The 19,613-nt window shown below is 44.5% G+C and overlaps 1 long non-coding RNA gene across 1 annotated transcript in view; it reads right to left on the bottom strand.

Moving 5' to 3' along the window:
* Positions 1-1,376: 1,376 nt before the first annotated feature.
* LOC105546228 overlaps positions 1,377-19,613 on the bottom strand; it is a 44,541-nt gene continuing 26,304 nt past the window's right edge. Inside the window, exon 3 of the long non-coding RNA XR_001007058.1 lies at positions 1,377-2,762. This is a non-coding gene — a long non-coding RNA (uncharacterized LOC105546228). The remainder of the gene's footprint in view (positions 2,763-19,613) is intronic.

Genomic DNA, 19,613 nt, shown 5'->3' with positions numbered 1-19,613 from the left:
TCTGTGCTGTCCCACTTTCTCAGCTTCTCTGATGTGCTTTTGTGACTTGTGCTTTGCTTCATCGGGTTAATGATGTTGGCGTGAACCACAGAATAAAGAGATCCTGGTCATAAACTGCACTATCAAAGGATCTGAGGTCTTAGCGTCACATCCAGCATACAATTCTGCTCTAGTTTGAGCATCTTAACAACACTGGTATTATCAGTGAGCTGATAATGAAACTCAGAATGGGTTTTAACAAAAGAAGCAAGGAATAAAAATGTCCTAAATCCATTTGCGAGGGCAGCAAGTCATTAATTGATCTGAAAATTATATGTGCCTCTTTGCAGGCAATTTTATTCATCCAACGGAACCATGGTCTCTTTGAAGTAATCCATTCTTCCCTATATTATACCATGGCATTTAGTACATTTATTTGTTTTAAATGATAATCAGAGCTTTCATCTATGTCGCATCTCTGTTTCCTCTCAGACAGAAAGGCAGGATAATTACCATTAAGCCCAATTTGCAGGTTAGAACATTTCAGGCACAGAATGGCCTGCTCTGTATCACACAGCAAGTCTTGGTCAGAACTAGGGAGACAGGCAGTTTCCAAATAAACAGAATAGAACAAACTTAGACAAAGAGCTCTGCTCCCACAGTGTATTCTCCTCTTTCATTGGGGTCATATGAGTTTGGTTTAGGTAGGGCCTTCAGGTTGATCTTAGACAATCCAAGAGCTAATTCATCAATGTCTAGCCTTTCCTTGGGGCATCCATGAATCACCTTCCTTAAACTGCCAGAATTCGGCTTCCTCCTGGTGAACATGGGAAGTGAAGTGTGCCATGGGTTGGTGCAAAAAAGGTGTTTGCTTCACGGTGTGCAGTTAAGATAGTTTGCGGGTCTCCCTACCTGCAAACAGGTAGACCTGGAAGGTAGCACAGTTCAGGGGGCTAAGGGAACTCTGGGGCTGGGCTGCCTGCCCTCAAACCCCAGTTTTTCTGCTAACCATGTGTAACCTTGGGCAAACTACATAAACTTTTTGTGCCTCAGTTTCCCCTCACTCTAAAACAGACATATGGCCGGGTGCACTGACTCACACCTATAATCCCAGCACTTTGGGAGGCCGAGGTGGGCAGATCACTTGAGGCCAGGAGTTGGAGACCAGCCTGGCCAACATGGTGAAAGCCCGTCTCTACTAAAAATACAAAAATGAGCCAGGTGTGCTGGCCTGCGCTTGTCATCCCAGCTACTAGGGAGGCTGAGACATGAGGATCATTTGAACCTGGGAGTGGAGGTTGCAGTGAGCTGAGATTGTGCCATTGCATTCCAGCCTGGGCAACAGAGCAAGACTCTGTCTCAAAAAGATGAATAAATAAAATAAAACAAAACAGACATGCACTTATGGTATTTATTGTTGGAAGATTAAGTACCTTAATGCACACCAATGCTCAGATGACTAGGGGGCACACAGGGGGCTGCTGTCACCATGACTCACTCCTGCAGAGGAGGGACTGCCCTAGTAAAACCCCAGCGGGCCCAGCGCTGTGTCCAGAACAGGTGCTTATATTACTGCAGCCCACAATGGAACTACTAAGTAGGAACCAAAAGAGGAGGGAGCAGGAAGAGGTGGCATTTGGAGAGGGGAGACCGCACCCACAGGTCTGCTACAGCATATCAACGGCATGGGGTACTTTTACAGTCAAGTTGACTTCAGTGTCTGCCCACCATCTATCTTTGCAGGACCACTGAAACAAGGGACATCCACCATGGCCCCGGGAGGATACGTTAAGAAAACCATTCCACGGCTGGGCGCGGTGGCTCGCGCCTGTAACCCCAGCGCTTTGGGAGGCCGAGGCGGGTGGATCACAAGGTCAGGCATTTGAGACCAGCCTGACCAACATGGTGAAACCCTGTCTCTATTAAAAATACAAAAAATTAGCTGGGCATGGTGGTGCATGCCTGTAATCCCAGCTACTCAGGAGGCTGAGGCAGGAGAATCACTTGAACCCAGGAGGTGGAGGTCGCAGTGAGCTGAGGTCGCACCACTGCACTCCAGCCTGGGCAACGGAGCGAGACTCTGTCTCAACACCACCACCACCACCACAACAACAACAACAAACAAAAGAAAACCATTCCAATCCTGTGGGTTGTCTTTTCACTAGGATGATGGAAATGCAGGAACTAGAGAACCTCTGCAACTGCTTTCTCCACGAAAGGAGATGAGAACGTTATATGTTTCAGTTGGCCAAAATGCTCTCATTTGATACTGAATATTGCAAATAAGAGCTATGTAGGCATTTTTTTTTAAAATAAGTTATCCCCTGAAATGTATTAATATGATATACACTTGGAAATTGATGTTTAAAAATTTTAAACTCTTAACTCCAGACTTATTTTTACATGGCACATTTGTTATTTGGCTATAACAATTTTGATCTTCTTTGCCAATAATGAAAATAACATGAAAATGAAAAGGAAAAAAATGAAATTGAATGCCACGAAGAAAACAGACGAAAACATAAGACAAGCCCTGGCCACCATTGGCTGGGCAGGGATGGGTGTTGGTCTCACTCCCTAAGGCTTAGAGCATGCATGGTCTCTACAGGGGACTTTGAAGGTCAGAAAAGGAGGCGTTTTCATCACACATGAAGTTAGAGAATGGTACAAAAGAACTTCTTCTCGCGAAAGGGGTTTTCTGACGCAGGCACTGGAATGATGAGAGGGTCTTCCCGCACGTGAGCTTCACAGTAGGCCAGGAGGTCCGCAGCTGCCTGGGAGACCTATGAGGGCACAGAGCACAGGTATTTGGTTAAAGGCCCCTTCGCAGAGTGGGTCCAGGGAAGAGGTGTCCACGTAGAGTGAGGATAAGCCCTAGGATAGGCTTTATAGTGCGCACAGCCTACGACAAGTTCATGCCCAGGCTGGAGGGAGGGTTCGTGCAAACCCAGGAGACTGGTTCGAAGTGTGCCTCCAAGAAAGGGAGGCTGCCCTTGCAAGGCAGGTCAGCATGGAGACAGGAATAAGGGATGGCAGGAGGCTCAAACAGCCTTGCTATACTTTTGAGTAGGTGAGGAGTGGAGGCTCCAGGACAGTAGTCTCACAATGACTTTGCTAAACTGTTTCTGGAAGAATAAAGCAGAAGGCAGCCCCTGGCCAAGCCAGTGTGATCATATTTATTATCATTATTAGTGGTTTTATTGCAATCCACTCTTGTGACCAACACAGAGAGACACTTCATCCTCCCCAACAGAACTCATATTTAGCTATGTTTTAGAAACATACATGTTTTATTTTTATTTATTTTTAATTTTTATTTATTTATTTTTTGAGGCAGAGTCTCACTCTGTTGCCCAGGCTAGAGTGCGGTGGCACGACCCCCGCTCACTGCAACCTCCATCTCCCAAGTTCAAGTGATTCTCCTGCCTCAGCCTCCCAAGTAGCTGAGATTACAGGCACCCACCATGCCCAGCTAATTTTTGTATTTTTTTGTAGAGATGGGGTTTCACTATGTTGGCCAGGCTAGTCTCAAACTCCTGACCTCAGGTGATCTGCCCACCTCAGCCTCCCAAAGTGCTGGGATTACAGGCGTGAGCCACCGTGCCCGGCCAGCACACATGTTTTAACTTGGGGTGGCCACTCCCCTGCAGCGAGAGGTTCTCCTGACCAGAAAGTTCTTTCCCCTGCATTTCTTTCCAGGCTTATCTGAAGCCTGCTGGTGCGTGGCAGTTGTACATCAAACTGTCCCCAAGCTCAAGCCCAGAGGAAGAGCAGGTTGCGAGAGGGCGGGGTGCGGACAAGCATTTGCTAACAGGGAGAGGCAGTTACGAGCTTATTTTGTTCATGGTCTGTGTCATGTGCTTGGCAAATAAGTGGCCTGTGCATTAACTCATCCTGCCAATTAGGCTGTTCTGCCTGCGAGTGTTTATTAGAGGATTACAGGCAGGGGTAAGTATATAGCAGTCAAATGAAATCCTTTTAGTACATTCAATGTCTAAATCTTCCCTAGAATGATAAAAATGTTCCATAGATGAAGAAAAAAATGTTTAGAAAACTCCAGCTACACAGGCCATACACATTCCCTTCTGGGTTTTAAAAATTGGCTCATCTTTCAACATTTTACAGAGATTCTTCTGATTTTCAGCCCAGACCTAACCGCTTTAGCAATGGCTAGGAATAATTTCAGCAGAGATATACAATGAATCAACTAAACACATCACTCAAATAAATCAACTTGAAATTTAGCAGATGAGTCAATGTAAATCCTTACAAAGCCTACATTTGTTAAGAATGTGGCATGGAGAAATGAGTTCCTATAAACATCAGGCTTCTAGTTCTACCCCCACCCCTAAGCCAGCTGTGTGTCCTTGGGTAAGTAGCTCAACCTTTCTGAGCTTCACTTCCTTCATTTGTAAAATTCAGGAGCGTTGGAGAGCTCTAAGGTCCCCATTTACTCTAAAATGTCTATGATTCTACCTTTAATAGCATGGTCAGTATTTAAGATCCTAAAAATGTGTATGTTGAGTTTAATAGGAGTGTTTGAAGTTTGCAGTGGTTTATAGGACGCCCATATAGGAATTTCCCAGATGGGTGAGGCCCAGGGGAAAACTGAATCTGCGGGGGGGTCTGTGAAGCCATCACAAGGAGCTAGAGCACAGGCTTAGGGAAACAGACTCTGAGGCCCACAGGGCTGTGATGGACACACAAGAGAATGGAATCACATGGTGAGTGTGCAAACTCAGAGCCGTTGGGCTTGGGAGATTGAGCCCTCCCTTGCTGCCACCTTCTAAGGAAAACCGAGTGCCCTCCCCAGCTGCTGGAGTCATGACCTTCTTAGTTTCCACTCCTGGCTTCTCACCATGCCCAGAGATGCAGAAGCTGCTGAGGTCTGGGGTCTCCCTCATGGCCACCATGTTAGGACAGCCACTAAATTCATCCAGTGGCCCTTCTGGCAACCCCTGGGCGGTGGTCTTCACTGCTGCCTGGGCAGCACATACAAGGGCTGCAGTGTTGGAACAACCACATTGCTCCTCTAGGAGCCACTGTCCTCTTGGGTTTGCTAGGTCTGGACCCCTGACTCCAGTGAGCTCTTCTGGGAGCTCCGTTTAAGAATGGCTCGGCTGGACACAGTGGCTCACCTGTAATCCCGGCACTTTGGGAGGCCAAGACAGGTGCATCGCCTGAAGTCAGGAGTTCAAGACCAGCCTGGCCAACATGGTGCAACCCCGTCTCTACTAAAAATACAAAAAATTAACTGGGCGTGGTGGTGGGCACCTGTAATCCCAGCTACTCAGGAGGCTGAGGCAGGAGAATTGCTTGAATCTGGGAGTTGGAAGTTGCAATGAGCTGAGATTGCACCACTGCACTCCTGTCTGGGCAATAAGAATGAAACTCCATCTCAAAAAAAGAAAAAAATAAATAATGTCTTGCCTGACCATCATGCCCTCTCCAGTTTTCTAGTTTTCACTCTTCCCATCTACTTCATTTTTTCTGGGCATGCTCCAGTTTCATCTGAATTCTCTATAATCCTCTTTATGTCATTCAGGAAGGAAGTATTCACTATCTACCCTTTAGCTAATTGAAAGGATGCAAGGGAAAGCACAAGGCCCTCTAGAAGATCTCACTGTGATCTCAAACATGATGTAGTCACTATAATAATCCATGTGTGCTGAAATGTCACAAAAGAACACTTGCATGCCACTGTGGATCCATGATGAGAGGCCAGGAGACGGGCATCTGATAACCTGTCCAGTCCCACACAGTAGCGGACACCTTGGTGAATCTGCCCCCGTTCTCCAGAGGGCAATCACTGGACTTCTGGGCCCAGAAACATGATTTCCTGGCACACTCAGAATGGATCATCTCTTGTGGCTGGCCTATATTAAACAAGCTCAGGAGGCAGCTGGATAAAACCATAATACAAATAGAAGCTAACATTTACATTTACTGATCGCTTCTCAGGTGCCAGCACTGTGCTACATGCAACAGATGTACTATGCCATTTAATTCTTCTGATAAGTACGATTCTACCCTGGGCAACATAACAAGACTCTACCACAAAATGAAAAAAATAGCCAGCCACTCCAGCCTGGGTGGCAGAGCAAGATCCTGTCTCTAAAAAAAAAAAAAAAAAAGCACAATTCTTTATTTATAATTGACAAATAAAAATGGAATATATTTATGGTATACAACATGATGTTTTGATACATGTATACATTATAGAATGGTTAAATCAAGCTAACTGACACATCCATTACCTCATATACTTTTCTTTGCGGTTAAAAACATGTAAAATTTACTCTTTTAGCAATTTTCTTTTTTCTTTTGAGATGGAGTCTCTCTCTGTCATCCAGACTGGAGTGCAGTAAGGCTATCTTAGCTCACTGTAACCTCCACCTCCTGGGTTCAAAGAGTTTTCCTGCCTCAGCCTTCTGAGTAGCTGGGATTACAGGCTCCTGCTACCATGCCTGGCTAATTTTTTATTTTTGGTAGAGATGGGGGTTTCACCATGTTGCTCAGGCTGGTCTCAAACTCCTGACCTCAGGTGATCTGCCCGCCTCGGCCTCTCTATAATCTGTGCTGGGATTACAGGCATGAGCCACTGAGTCTGGCAAGCCATTTTCAAGTATACATGATAAGTACTATTCTTAAAGCCACTTTACAGATGAGGAGACTGAGGCACAAAGGTTAAGAAGGTCACCCATCTATTAAGAGAGGAAACCAGGGCCGGGCATGGTGGCTCATGACTGTAATCCCAGCACTTTGGGAGGCCGAAGCGGGCAGATCACGAGGTCAGGAGCTTGACATCATCCTGGCCAACATGGTGAAACCCCATCTCTACTAAAAATACAAAAATTAGCTGGGCGTGGTGGCCCATGCCTGTAATCCCAGCTACTTGGGAAGCTGAGGCAGGAGAATCGCTTGAACCAGGGAGTCAGAGGTTGCTGTGAGCCGAGATCACACCATTGCACTCCAGCCTGGTGACAGAACGAGACTCCATCTCAAAAAAAAAAAAAAGAGAGCGAGAGGGAGAAAGCAGCAGAATTTGAAGCTAAGCTATACTATACTACAGCCATCCCCAACCTTTTTGGCACCAGGGAGTGGTTTCATGGAAGACAGTTTTTCCACTAACTGGGGATGGGGGGATGGTCTCAGGATGATTCAAGCGCATTACATTTATTGTACACTTTATTTCTATCACTATTACATTGTTATACATGATGAAATAATTATATACAATTCACCATAATGTAGAATCAATGGGAGACCTGAGCTTGTCTTCCTGCAACTAGATGGTCCCATTTGGAGGTGATGGGAGACAGTGACAGATAGTCAGACACAGGATTCTTATAAGGAGCTTGCAACCTAGATCCCTCACACACACAGTTCACAATTGGGTTTGTGCTCCTGTAAGAATCTAATGCGGCTGCTGATCTGACAGGAGGCAGAGCTCAAGCGGTAATGCAAGCAATGGGAGCACCTGTAAATACAGAGGAAGCTTTGCTTGCTCACCTGCTGCTCACCTGCTGCTGTGCGGCCCGGTTCCTAACAGGCCACAAACTAGTACTGGTCCATGACCCGGGGGTTGGGGACCTCTTTTCTACTCCACAGAATCTACACTCGATACGGAATCTATAATCTACACTGTATGCAGAATCTATACTCAGCCGCCATACTACAGCAGCTGCTTTGTTAATTGACAGTGAGACCCGTAATTCTCAAGCGGCCTGGAACGTTCTCACCTGCCCAGCCAGCGCACAAGAGGAGAGATCCTTGTGGAACAACTACCTGGGAGCTCACAGGACCAGAAGAAGGAGCGTCTTCCACCTAGAGTATCTTAGATCATTTCATTTAACTTAGAGACAGGAAGTGTCTTCAGCTGGGACTTACCCTCTGTCCCCGCACCCTCAGAAGTGCGGGATGGACACGGTCACTGTGGTCTCCAAGACACCCCTTCCTCTAGGCTGTGACCTGCCAATCCCCTTCTGTCTACACATACAATCCAGCTAATCAGAAGTTGGCTGGTTAAACTGTCACGACAGCTTTCTTCCCCTTGATCAGTTTACCTGTCCAGGTGGTTATCAACATCCAACATGGGCCAATTCGACTCTTTCAATTCTCTGGGAGCAGCCTCAAGGGGGTGCCTCACTGTGGAAGCTGCATTATCAACCAGTACATCATGTACATCATGACCAAACATTAAAGGAGTGGACTCAAAAAATGTTGGGGCTTTGGGGAACAGCTCAGTCAAGGGGAGGTCAGCTTGGGCCCGCGTTCCACTCCACAGCGGAGTAACTTCTTCCCTTACAGCCCAGTGTCTGCAACACCCTAACAATTATGCTGTTAATAGTCTGGCCTTGCCAGGTCTAAGCAGGTCTAATCTAGGAATTTTTCTGTCACCTCCCAAAGGTGATGCTGTACTTGATGCCACAATTTTTCTTGCAAGAAAACGAGTTGTTCTTAGGTTGCTTCCTTTTGTTGCTTTAAGATCACAGTTGCGTTTGCTGAGTTATAGCTACACTCCTCTGGCTTGCTGAATCCTCTCTGTGCATCCATGCAACAGAAATGCACACACAGTGAAGCCAGTATTAGTGCCGATCAAGAAGTGCTCAGTTTAAGCCCGTATGTGTGGATTTGGGTTGGTTCCATGCAACATTAATTTCCTAGGTGCACACAGAATTACTGAAATGTAACACTGTGAAGAATGGCCCACTTACGCACAGCTGCATCTAATAGAGCATAAGTCATCTTACAGCAAAATAGTCAAGGGAGTTTTCCGCCTTCATCACCCCCTCTTTTCACATAGTGTCCAGAGTCCTATATAACCTGTATAACCAAAGTATCTCGGGTAACCCCTGAAGTTTATTGTTAATGTGATCTGAAAAGATAAATATAGGTAATGACCATCTTAATGAGCCTGATACATGAAAGGTGGCGTCCCAACAAATAGCTCAGCATCCAGGTATTAATTAACCTAAGCCTGCTCCTTCCGCTGAGAGGGAGATTTTCTTAATCAGCCCTAGATTGATGTTTATGGTTGGAGGTTTCCTTCAACACGTACCAAATAGGGGTTGCAGACACCGCCAGATACCATTAAACATCTGCCATCTTTGGAATATAGACAATTTTCTTTCAAGGAGAAAATCTTATTCTGGTAGAAAATTGAAAATTCCTTTACTGTGTATGCTTTCTCATCAAGCCTGAATTCGGCTTTCCCTCAAGTTTGCTGTGATGAAATGCCTGGAGCATCTCTGTGCCTCCCCGTCTTAGTATTGAACTGTTAGAGTTACAAGACAACAGATGTTGAAAAGAATCGGTAGCTTGGGAACAACTGTGGAATTTTACCATCACATTTCAGAGTAAAAGAGGTGATTAAAGCAGCCCAAGTTAGCACATAATCCTGTTAGTTGCACTATAATTACAAGCTTCAATGATGGGAGAAAATGCCGCAATTACCATAGTCACATTCCGTGACAAGACAGATGACATAATTATTATTCTGGCTGTGACACCCACTGCATTTATCCTTTGCATCTGAAGTAGACAGACCCACACCTATTTCTAAGCTGGTCTAGTTAACAGCACTACTGGGGATCAGTTAAAAGCACCTAGGTTGGCTTTGCCTGTTTCTCCTTCTACTCCAAAAAACAAAGCAGGATTACAGTTAATGGCACAGCCAGGTTGCAGCCAGCATGGTGTAATGGTATATTTTACAAGGTCAAATTTGGTGCACACACCACTAGAAGATATCATATACTGCTTATCCTCAGCGGGATCCTCGGGACATTACAGGTATATACCCCACCTCTAAATTCTCAGCAAGCACTGCAGGGTGAATTCTTGTGCTTTTTTTTTTTTTTTCCTCCTAACATTGGGAAATATTTGAGACCTACACACCAGTTCCTAAGGCCAATCTCTAGATACTTTCATATTATAGCTTTCAGTGGATCCCAGTAACTACTTCGTACTATTCCTGCTCAACGTGGGCAGTTCTTACTTGTTGGTGGATGGCCTGTATGGGGAGAGGCTTCCGCCCAGTGGTTGGGTCCTAGGCCACAGGCAACATCTAGTTGAGAGTGGGTTAGGTTATATCTGAAGGTGGAAACCAGAGAGGGCAGAGTGGGCGATATGTATGAATAAAAGAATAATTCAACAGAGTCCGTCTCTGAATCCTTAAGTCAAATGTCCGTAACAGTGGACTAGCCACTGTTAACTACTTTCAGCATAGGCTTTTTTTTCCACATCAAAAGTTGATTGCACATTGGGAGCTAAATCTAAGATGCTTGAAAGAGAGTTGTAATATTACCAAATTAACTTAAGTAAGAGTTGTTCTCACATGGCCTTCAGCACAGGAATATTAGAGTCAGAGGTTGCAGTGAGCTGAGATCACGCCATTGCACTCCAGCCTGGGCAACAGAGCAAGACTCTGTCTCAAAAAAAAAAAAAAAGAAAAAAGAAAGAAAAGGAAGAGAATTTGCTGGAATTTTGACTGGGATCACATTGAATCTATAGATCAAGTTGGGAAAAATTGCTGTTTTAACTATATTGAGTCTTCTTATCCATGAACATGGACTATCTCTCCGTTTTATTTAGATGTTTGATTTTTTTCCCTCAGAGTTTTGTAGTTTTCCTCATACAGATCTTGTGCATATTGAATATATCTGGTATATTTTTGCTCATCTTTTTACATTCAACCTGAGTCACTTTATTTTAGGTCTATGTGTAATGTGAAATATATTATTTTTAAAGGTTAAATCTGATACTCTAAATTAGTTTTCCCACTTAACACTTATTATTAAGATAGACATATTTGGTATTGTTTCTGCTGTCTTATTTTGTTTTTTGAAACTTTTACGTTCTCTTTTGTTTTCTAGTTTATGTGCCATGGTCTTTATTTCTTGTCCTCCAGTAATTAAGAAGTGTAGGCTGGGCACGATGGCTCACACCTGTAATCCCAGCACTTTGGGAGGCCGAGGTGGGCGGATCATTTGAGGTTGGGAGTTTGAGACCAGCCTGGCCAACATAGTGAAACCCCATCTCTACTAAAATTACAAAAAATAGCCGGGCATAGTGGTGCGCACCTGTAGTTCCAGCTACTTGGGATTGCTTGAACCCCGGAGGCAGAGGTTGCAGTGAGCAGAGATTGCTCCACGGCATTCCAACCTGGGCGACAGAGTGAAACTCTATCTCAAAAAAAAAAAAAAGCATTAAATCTTTATAGCCTTAATATGTTTATAATGTTAATCAATTTCAGAAATGAAGTTATATTGATTGATTCACATCTATGAAATATGAAGAAATTGGCTATACTGGACAGTTATCATGCATGTTTTCCCCTAGCAACTGAACCCCTTCACTGGTTGGAGGAGTTATCTACTTTATGAGTCCTTGTGTGGGGAAACAATTCTTTCTCTTAATAGATCTGAAAATGTCAAATACTCACCTTCCCAGAATCTCTTGCATCTTCGCACATATGACTCTGTTTCTATCTGACACACATGTGCCAGACTTCGACTTATGATCTGAGGGGGAAGACATTAGAAGCTTTTGTTCTGATGGCAGTGGCCCTGGCTAGAAGGTTGAGTTCCTGGCTCAGAGTGACAGTGGTACAAACTGTAGCATGCAGTGCTGGGTGGTGATTGCCGCAGTTTCCTCCTCAGACTGTTCTGCAGTGTGGTTTTGAGTGCTGTTCCCAGAAGATGAATCTTAAGCCCACTTCTCTAGACTTCCTAACAATTTTATAAGCTCTTCAAAATCCCTTTAATAAATTCCTTTTATAATCAACTTAGATGCTTATCAACAGTGGACTGGATAAAGAAAATGTAGCATATATACACCATGAAATACAATGCAGCTATAAAAATTAGTGGAATTGTGTCCTTAGCAGCAATATGAATATAGCTGGCAGCCATTATCCTAATTGAATTAATGCAGGCACAGAAAACCAAATACCACATGTTCTCATTTATAATCGGGAGCTAAACATTGAGTACACATGGTCACAAAGATGGGAACGAGAGACACCAGGACCTACTTGAGGGGTGATTGAGGAGGAAGGTAAGGGCTGAGAAACTACCTATTGGGTACTATGCTCACTGCCTGGGGGATGAAATCACTTCTACACCAAACCCTACTGACATGCAATTTACCCACATAACAAACTTGCACATGTACCCCTTGAACCTAAAATTAAAGTTGAAACTAACCAACTAACTAAATTCCTTTTATATTTACTCAGCCAGGGTAAGCTTCTATTATTTGTAATAAAGACCCTTGGACTGACAGGTGGCCATATTTCCACTCTCCTCTCTTCTCCTTCCCCCATTTTAATGTACGTATTTTCTAGGATTGTCATAGTCTACTGCCGACAAATGTTTATTTTTACATCGTATGGATTTCTGAGAAGAATGATAAAAATTACATTTTGTAAGAGTGGTCACCATAGTTATTATTATTTTTTTAAGACAGAGTCTCGTTCTGTTGCCTAGGCTGGAGTGCAGTGGCGCAATCTCAGCTCACTGCAACCTCTGCCTCCCGGGTTCAAGCGATTCTCCTGCCTCAGCCCCCCGAGTAGCTGGGACCACAGGTGTGTGCCACCACGCCCAGCTTATTTTTGTATTTTTGGTAGAGACCAGGTTTCACCATGTTGGCCAGGATGGTCTTGATCTGTTGACCTATGATCTGCCTGCATCGGTCTCCCAAAGTGCTGGGATTACAGGCATGAGCCACTGCGCCCGGCCAGTTATTCTTAATTCTAAGTTTACATTGATTGAATAACCCTGCAACTTCTTTCCTACCATGCCATCCCTGTGTGGAAGTTATTTCGATTCAGTCAGCTGGCTGGATGCCATGTTACACACATGTATGTGCAGAGTCCAGAGGAGGCAGGAGACCAGCCGGGCCATGGTGCTGGCAAGAAACCTGAACAAAAGGTCATCTCTGAGCAAGTCAGAGTCTAAAGAAACAGTGTGGCAGTTGGCCCGGCACAGTGGCATGCCTGTAATCCCAGCACTTTGGGAGGCCGAGGTGGGCAGATCACCTGAGGTCAGGAGTTCGAAACCAGCCTGGCCAATACGGTGAAACCCCATCTCTACTAAAAATACAAAAATTAGCCGGGCATGGTGGTGGCAGGCGCCTGTAATCCCAACTACTCAGGAGGTTGAGGCAGAAGAATCACTTGAACCTGGGAGGTGGAGGTTTCAGTGAGCTGAGATCGTGCCACTGCACTCCAGCCTGGGCTTGTGACAGAGTGAGACTCTGTTTCAAAAACAAACAAACAAGCAACAACAACAAAAAAACACTGTGGCAGTGACTAGAAGAACCCCAAAGGTCCTGGGAATAAAGAACAACCACAATGGGCTGGTGCAAGCTCTTCGTCAGGCTTCCAAGGTGAGAGAATTGATTGAGCTCAGGAGTTTGAGAATAGCCTGGGAATCATAGCGAGACCCCCATCTCTACTAAAAATTTTTTTAAATTAGCTGGACATAGTGGTATATGCCTACTTAGGTTAGCTTAGGTTTGACAGCCTCTCAGGGTGGAACTTTTGAAATACGAGGCAGTAGACTGCCCAGTCATTCCTATGGAGTTCGACATCAGCCTTACTGGTGACCTAGTGTTCTTTTTGCTGCTGCTACTGATGTTTGTGCATTCCATGAGCTGACACAGATGGACAGAGGTCCCTTATTTGGTACCTTCAGTCAATGGAGTAAGAAAGTTGTCTGATACCCAGATCTGAAGGCTATTAAGAGTAAGAATTGAGAAGACTGACTCTATCACACTGATAAAGAATTAAGCAGAATTCTAGGACTGAATATTGACCCAGAAACTATAACTTGGCAAAGACCATTTGGATCCCAGTGATGGATATTGGAGGCAGATCACCTTTGGGAGGTAGAGGCAGGTGGATCACTTGAGGTCAGGAGGTCAGGAGACATCAGACTGATGTCTCCATGATGAGTGAAATCATGAGTGTTCTGTCTTTCAACAGTGCTCTAAAACAGGGGTCCCCAACCCCCTGCCAGGGACCAGTACCAGTCCATGGCCTGTTAGGAAACGGGCTGCACAGCAGGAGGTGAGCGGCGAGCGAGAAAGTGAGCATTACCTCATGAGCTCCGCCTCCTGTCAGATCAGCAGAGTCCTTAGATTCCCATAGGAGCGTGAACCCTATTGTCAACGGTGCATGCAAGGAATCTAGCTTGCATGCTCCTTATGAGAATCTAATGCCTGATGATCTGTCACTGTCTTCCAATACCTGTCCTGTCTAGTTGCAGGAAAACAAACTTAGGACTTCCACTGATTCTACATTATGGTGAGTATGTAATAATAATAGCAATAAAGTACACAATAAATGTAATGCTTGAGTCATCCCCAAACCGTCCCCCACTGCCTGTGGAAAAACTGTCTCTGATGAAACCAGTTCCCAGTGCCAAAAAGATTGGGAACCGCTGCTCTAAAAGATAGGAGAGACTGGGGAAAATGGCTGTGCTATCTAATGAGAACGGGGATGCTACCAGTGCTGAAGATCTGGGCGTGAGTGGTGCCTTGACAGTGCTATGAAGGATGCCTCAAGCCCAATCTCATACAGACTCAGAGGGAATGCTAATATTTATCTGATGGACATGAAGCCCTCCAGCACAGCAGGTCCAACAGCACGAAGACTTGTTGACTCTGAATGCTCTATAGTGATGGACGCTGGATTTGGAGATAACTTTGTCTTGAAAACGTTTTCTTAAAAGTATTATTATTATTATTACTGAAATAAAGTCTTGCTCTGTTGCCCTGGCTGCAGTGCAGTGGTGAGATCATAACTCAAAACAGCCTCTGTCTTCTGGGCTCAAGTGATCCTCCCGCCTCAGCCTCCTGAGTAGGCACATACCACCATGTCCAGCTAATTCAAAAAAAAAAAAAAAAATTTAATAGAGATGTGGTCTTGCTCTGTTTCCCAGACTTGTCTCAAACTCCTGAGTTCAAGCAATTCTCCCACCTTGGCCTCCCAAAGTGCCAGGATTACAGACGTGAGCCACTGCACCCAGCATAAAAAAATGTTTCATTACAGGACTATATGTTTATACAAATATATGTGTACATATATATAATATAGGTGTATTTCTATAAAACATATGTGACATAAAATGCATCGTCTTAAGTATTTTTAAGTGTACAGTTCAGTAGTATTAAGTATATTCACATTCTTGTGCAACTATCAGTACCACCCCTCTCCAGAACTTGCAAAACTGAAACTCTGCTTCCATTAAACAACCCTCCATTCTCTCCTTCCCCCAGCCCCTGGAGACCACCATTCTCCTATCTGTTTCTATGAATTTGACTACTCTAGGTACCTCTTATAGGTGGAATACAATATTTTGTCTTTTTCATGCCTGGCTTACTTCTGTTAGCACAGTGTTCTCAAGGTTCATTCATGTTGTCACATGTGTCTGAGTTTCCTTCCTGTTTAAGGCTGAACCATATTCTGCTTTAAGTATATACTACATTTTGTTTATCTATTCATCTATTGATAGACATTCAGGTAGCTTCTATGCCTTGGCTATCGTGAGTAAGCTGCTATTAATACGAATGTACAGATTTCTCTTCAAGACCCTACTTCCAATTCTTTTGAGTCTATTCGTAGGTGATACATGGATTGTCTCACCTGATCCCATTTCTGTAACATTGATTTGGGCCCAGAAATCTTCATAAGTAGGCAACAATGAGGAAGGGGTCCTGAGTTGGGGAGAACAATTGTTCTGAGAGATGGCTAACCACAAACAGCCCCTTGCACAACATCCTGTTCCCTCACGTTGCACGTGGCCCCAGCAGCAGGACTGTAACTGCACGAAACCCCTCCAGCATGACCCTGTAAAGCCTCCTTCCAGCCCTTGCCTTTTTGAAGACAGTCCCTTTTCTGCTGTGCTGCCCGTTGATTCCTTGCAATGTACTTTCCCTCTAATAAATCTGCTATTTTTTTTTTTTAAACCTATGACTGCCTTGGCAAATTCCTTTAGCACTCATGATCCTGACTGTAGTCATCACACCTGCAACAGGCCCTGCATCAAAACAGGTGACTGAGCTGTTCCAAGTACATCAAGCCCATCCTTCAGTGCCTCCAGTGCCTTCAGTGCCTCTTATGACTCAGATCGTGTGTGGATTCAGCCACGTGTAAGACCCTCAGCCCCTGCTCGGGAGGACCTTTTGACTGAGCAGGAATTTTCTCAGAAGCTTTCTTATGGTCTTAATGTATATTATGATGTGTAAATTAACATAATTATGCACATCTGTATCTCCTATAATGAAATTCAATTGAATAAAATGAAATAAGTTTGCTAAAGAAAAGCAGCACGTATTTGCATTACATTTAAACTTCTGCATCATTGAGAATATATATATATGTTGCCATGGACATAAATGGCCACTTGGTTGGGTAGAGAATTCGCTGTAGATGCTGTTTCTCCTTGGGCTGACATCTTCAGAACTGTGGTGAAGTGTTGTCCAGACTGAGATTTTCCTCCTTTGTGGGTGAGGCACTGTAGTGTAGTGATAGCACCCAAGGTTCTGGGTTTGTATCCTTCCTTCATCAAATGGCAACTCTGGACCTCTTTTCTTTTCTTTTCTCTTTTCTCTTTTGTCTTTTCTCTCTTCTCTCTTCTCTTCTCTCTTCTTTTCTTTTCTTTTTTTCATTTCTCTTTTTTTAGATAGAGTCTTGCTCTGTTGTCCAGGCTGGAGTGCAGTGGCATGATCCTGGCTCACTGAAACCTTCTCCTCCTAAGTTCAAGCAATTCTCCTGCCTCAGACTCCCAAGTAGCTGGGACTACAGGTGCTCGCCACTACACCTGGCTAATTTTTGTATTTTTAGTAGAGATGGAGTTTCACCATGTTGGCCAGGCTGGTCTTAAACTTCTGACCTCAAGTGATCCTCCCGCCTTGGCTTCCCAAAGTGCTGGGACAACAGGCGTGAGCCACTGCACCTGGCCTGGGTCTGTTTTCTTGTCTGTGAAATGGGTATTCATAGCACCAACATCTCAGGGCTGGTGTGAAAATTCAAGCTCCTAACACATATTAAGAATGTACCCAGGTTGGGTGTGGTGGCTCATGCCTGTAATCCCAGCACTCTGGGAGGCCAAGGTGGGAGGATTGTTTGAGCTCAGGAGTTAGAGACCAGCCTGGGCAACATGGCAAAACCTAGTTCCAGCTACTTGGGAGGCTGAAGTGGGAGGATTGCTCGAGCTGGGGAGGCGGAGGCTGCAGTGAGCCAAGATCACGACACTGCACTCCAGCCTGGGTGACAGAGCGAGACCCTGTCTCAAAAAAAAAAAAAAGAAAAGAATGTAATCAAGGTTAGGGGTATTTGTCCTAACTGACTGCTTCTTCTGCCTATATTCTTTTCTTTTTTTTCTTTTTTTTAGATGGAGTTTTGCTCTTGTTGCCCAGGCTGGAGTGCAATGGCACGATCTTGGCTCATTAGATTCCTCATGACCTCCTTCCTTGTTTACTGAAGCAGTGTTTGAACGCCTCCCAGGTTCAAGCGATTCTCCCACCTCAGCCTCCCGAGTAGCTGGGATTACAGGCGCCCGCCACTACGCCCAGCTTATTTTTGTATTTTCAGTAGAGACGGGGTTTCACCATGTTGGCCAGGCTGGTCTCGAACTCCTGACCTCCGGTGATCCGCCTCCCCCTCGGCCTCCAAAAGTGCTGGGATTACAGGTGTGAGCCACTGCGCCCTGGCCTCTTCTGCCTATATTCTTAACGGGCTCTTTATTAGTAGTATTGTTTTTGTTTTGCTTTTTGCTGTTGACTTATTTGTTGATGGGGAGATCACTCTTTCCTTTTGAGATTAAGACCCTCAGCAGTAGTTGTGTTTCAGTGTCAATCATTTCTCTCACACTCTTTGCTGGAATATGGCAAGCAGTTCGGACCTGCAGATTCAGGTCTTCCTTTATTTAATGAAGTCGTTTCATGTTATATCCTTAAGAGTATTTTCTATTCCATTTACTCTCTCTGCCAGGAACATTCGCATACAAATATGGGAATGCTGTTGTCAGTCTGGATTTCTATCAGCTTCTAATTGCTTCGATCTGACATTCCATCTGTTTCTTTTGTTTCCTGTGCACCTTTCTGAAGCCTGTCTCCAGGTCATCACTGCGGTTTTCCACAGTATGTGTGACACGCTCCGCTCTTTCCAGCGGTCCTCCTACCTCCCTCCAATTCTTTCCTTAGCTTTTCCACCTTCCTTTCCAACTCATTAGTTTCATCTCTTCTGTTTCTTTTTTTTTCTTTTTGAGATGGAGTTTTACTCTGTCACTTAGGCTGGACTGCAATGGCGCGATCTTGGCTCACTGCAACCTCTGCCTCCTAGGTTCAAGCAATTCTCCTGCCTCAGCCTCCCGAGTAGCTGGGATTACAGGTGCCCGCCATCATGCCCAGCTAAGTTTTGTATTTTTAGTAGAGACGGGGTTTCACCATGTTGGTCAGGCTGGTCTCGAACTCCTGACCTCAGGTGATCCGCCCGCCTCAGCCTCCCAAAGTGCTGGGATTACAAGTGTGAGCACCGTTCCCAGGCTAAACAAATTTTTAAAAGACAGGGTCTCACTCTGTGACCCAGGTTGGAGTGCAGTGGCGCAATCTTGGCTCTCTGCAACCTCGACCTCCTAGGTTTAGGTGATCCTACCACATTAGCCTCTAGCTAGGACTACAGGTACATGCCACCACACCCGGCTAACTTTATCTATATCTATATCTTTTATTTTTTTGTAGAGATGGGTTTTTGCCATGTTGCCTAGGCTGGTTTTGAGCTCCTGTGCTCAGGCAAACCTGCCTTGGCCTCCCGAAGTGCTGGAATTACAGGCGTGAGCCACTGTGCCGGCCTTAAAATATTCTATAATACTACAATAGAAAATTGGGTAAAGGGTAGGAATAGCCAATTAGCAAAAGAAGAATTTAACATACAAAATTAGTTTAATTCCAGTAACAGTCAATGAAATGTATGTTAAAATAACGAGGCGTCAGCAATCAAGAGATGGTATGACATAAAGCTTAAGAGCGAAGGCTCTGGAGACGCACTCCCTAGTTTCCTATCCCTGGGCTCTCACCACTTGCCAGCTGCTGAATTTTAGGCTAGTTAATTAATCTTTATAGACCTCAGTTTCCTCCTTTATATAATGGAGTACCCACTTCATTGGACTGCTATGAGAATTGAGTGAATTTAATGTGACTTGTTCAGAACAGCACACAGTAAGCACTCAGTAAGTGTTGGCTACTATTATTATTATCTTTTAAATTGCTATGGCATAATGAATGGCGTTTTGGGCGAGAATGTGGGAAAACAGCCATACATGACTGATAAAAATATAAATTGGTATCTCTTTTCATAGGGAAATTTGATATTGATTCAAACACTTTCTTGTGTATACAGTCATGTGTTGCTTAATGATGGGGCTATGTTCTGAGAAATGCCTTGTTAGGTGATTTCATCATTGTAAGAACACCACAGAGTGTACTTCCGCAAACCTAGATGGTCTATCCGATTACACACTAGGGTATAGCCTATAGATTACAGGGTATAGCCTACTGCTCCTAAGCTACAAACTTTGGAAATGTTAATTAATTAATTATTTTGAGACAGGGTCTCACTCTCATCCAGG

This window comes from Mandrillus leucophaeus, unplaced genomic scaffold, assembly GCF_000951045.1.
Source record: "Mandrillus leucophaeus isolate KB7577 unplaced genomic scaffold, Mleu.le_1.0 Scaffold350, whole genome shotgun sequence".
Lineage (NCBI taxonomy): Eukaryota > Metazoa > Chordata > Mammalia > Primates > Cercopithecidae > Mandrillus > Mandrillus leucophaeus.
The sequence above is the reverse complement of the archived record's forward strand: the minus strand, read 5'-3'. Positions and strand labels throughout refer to the sequence as shown.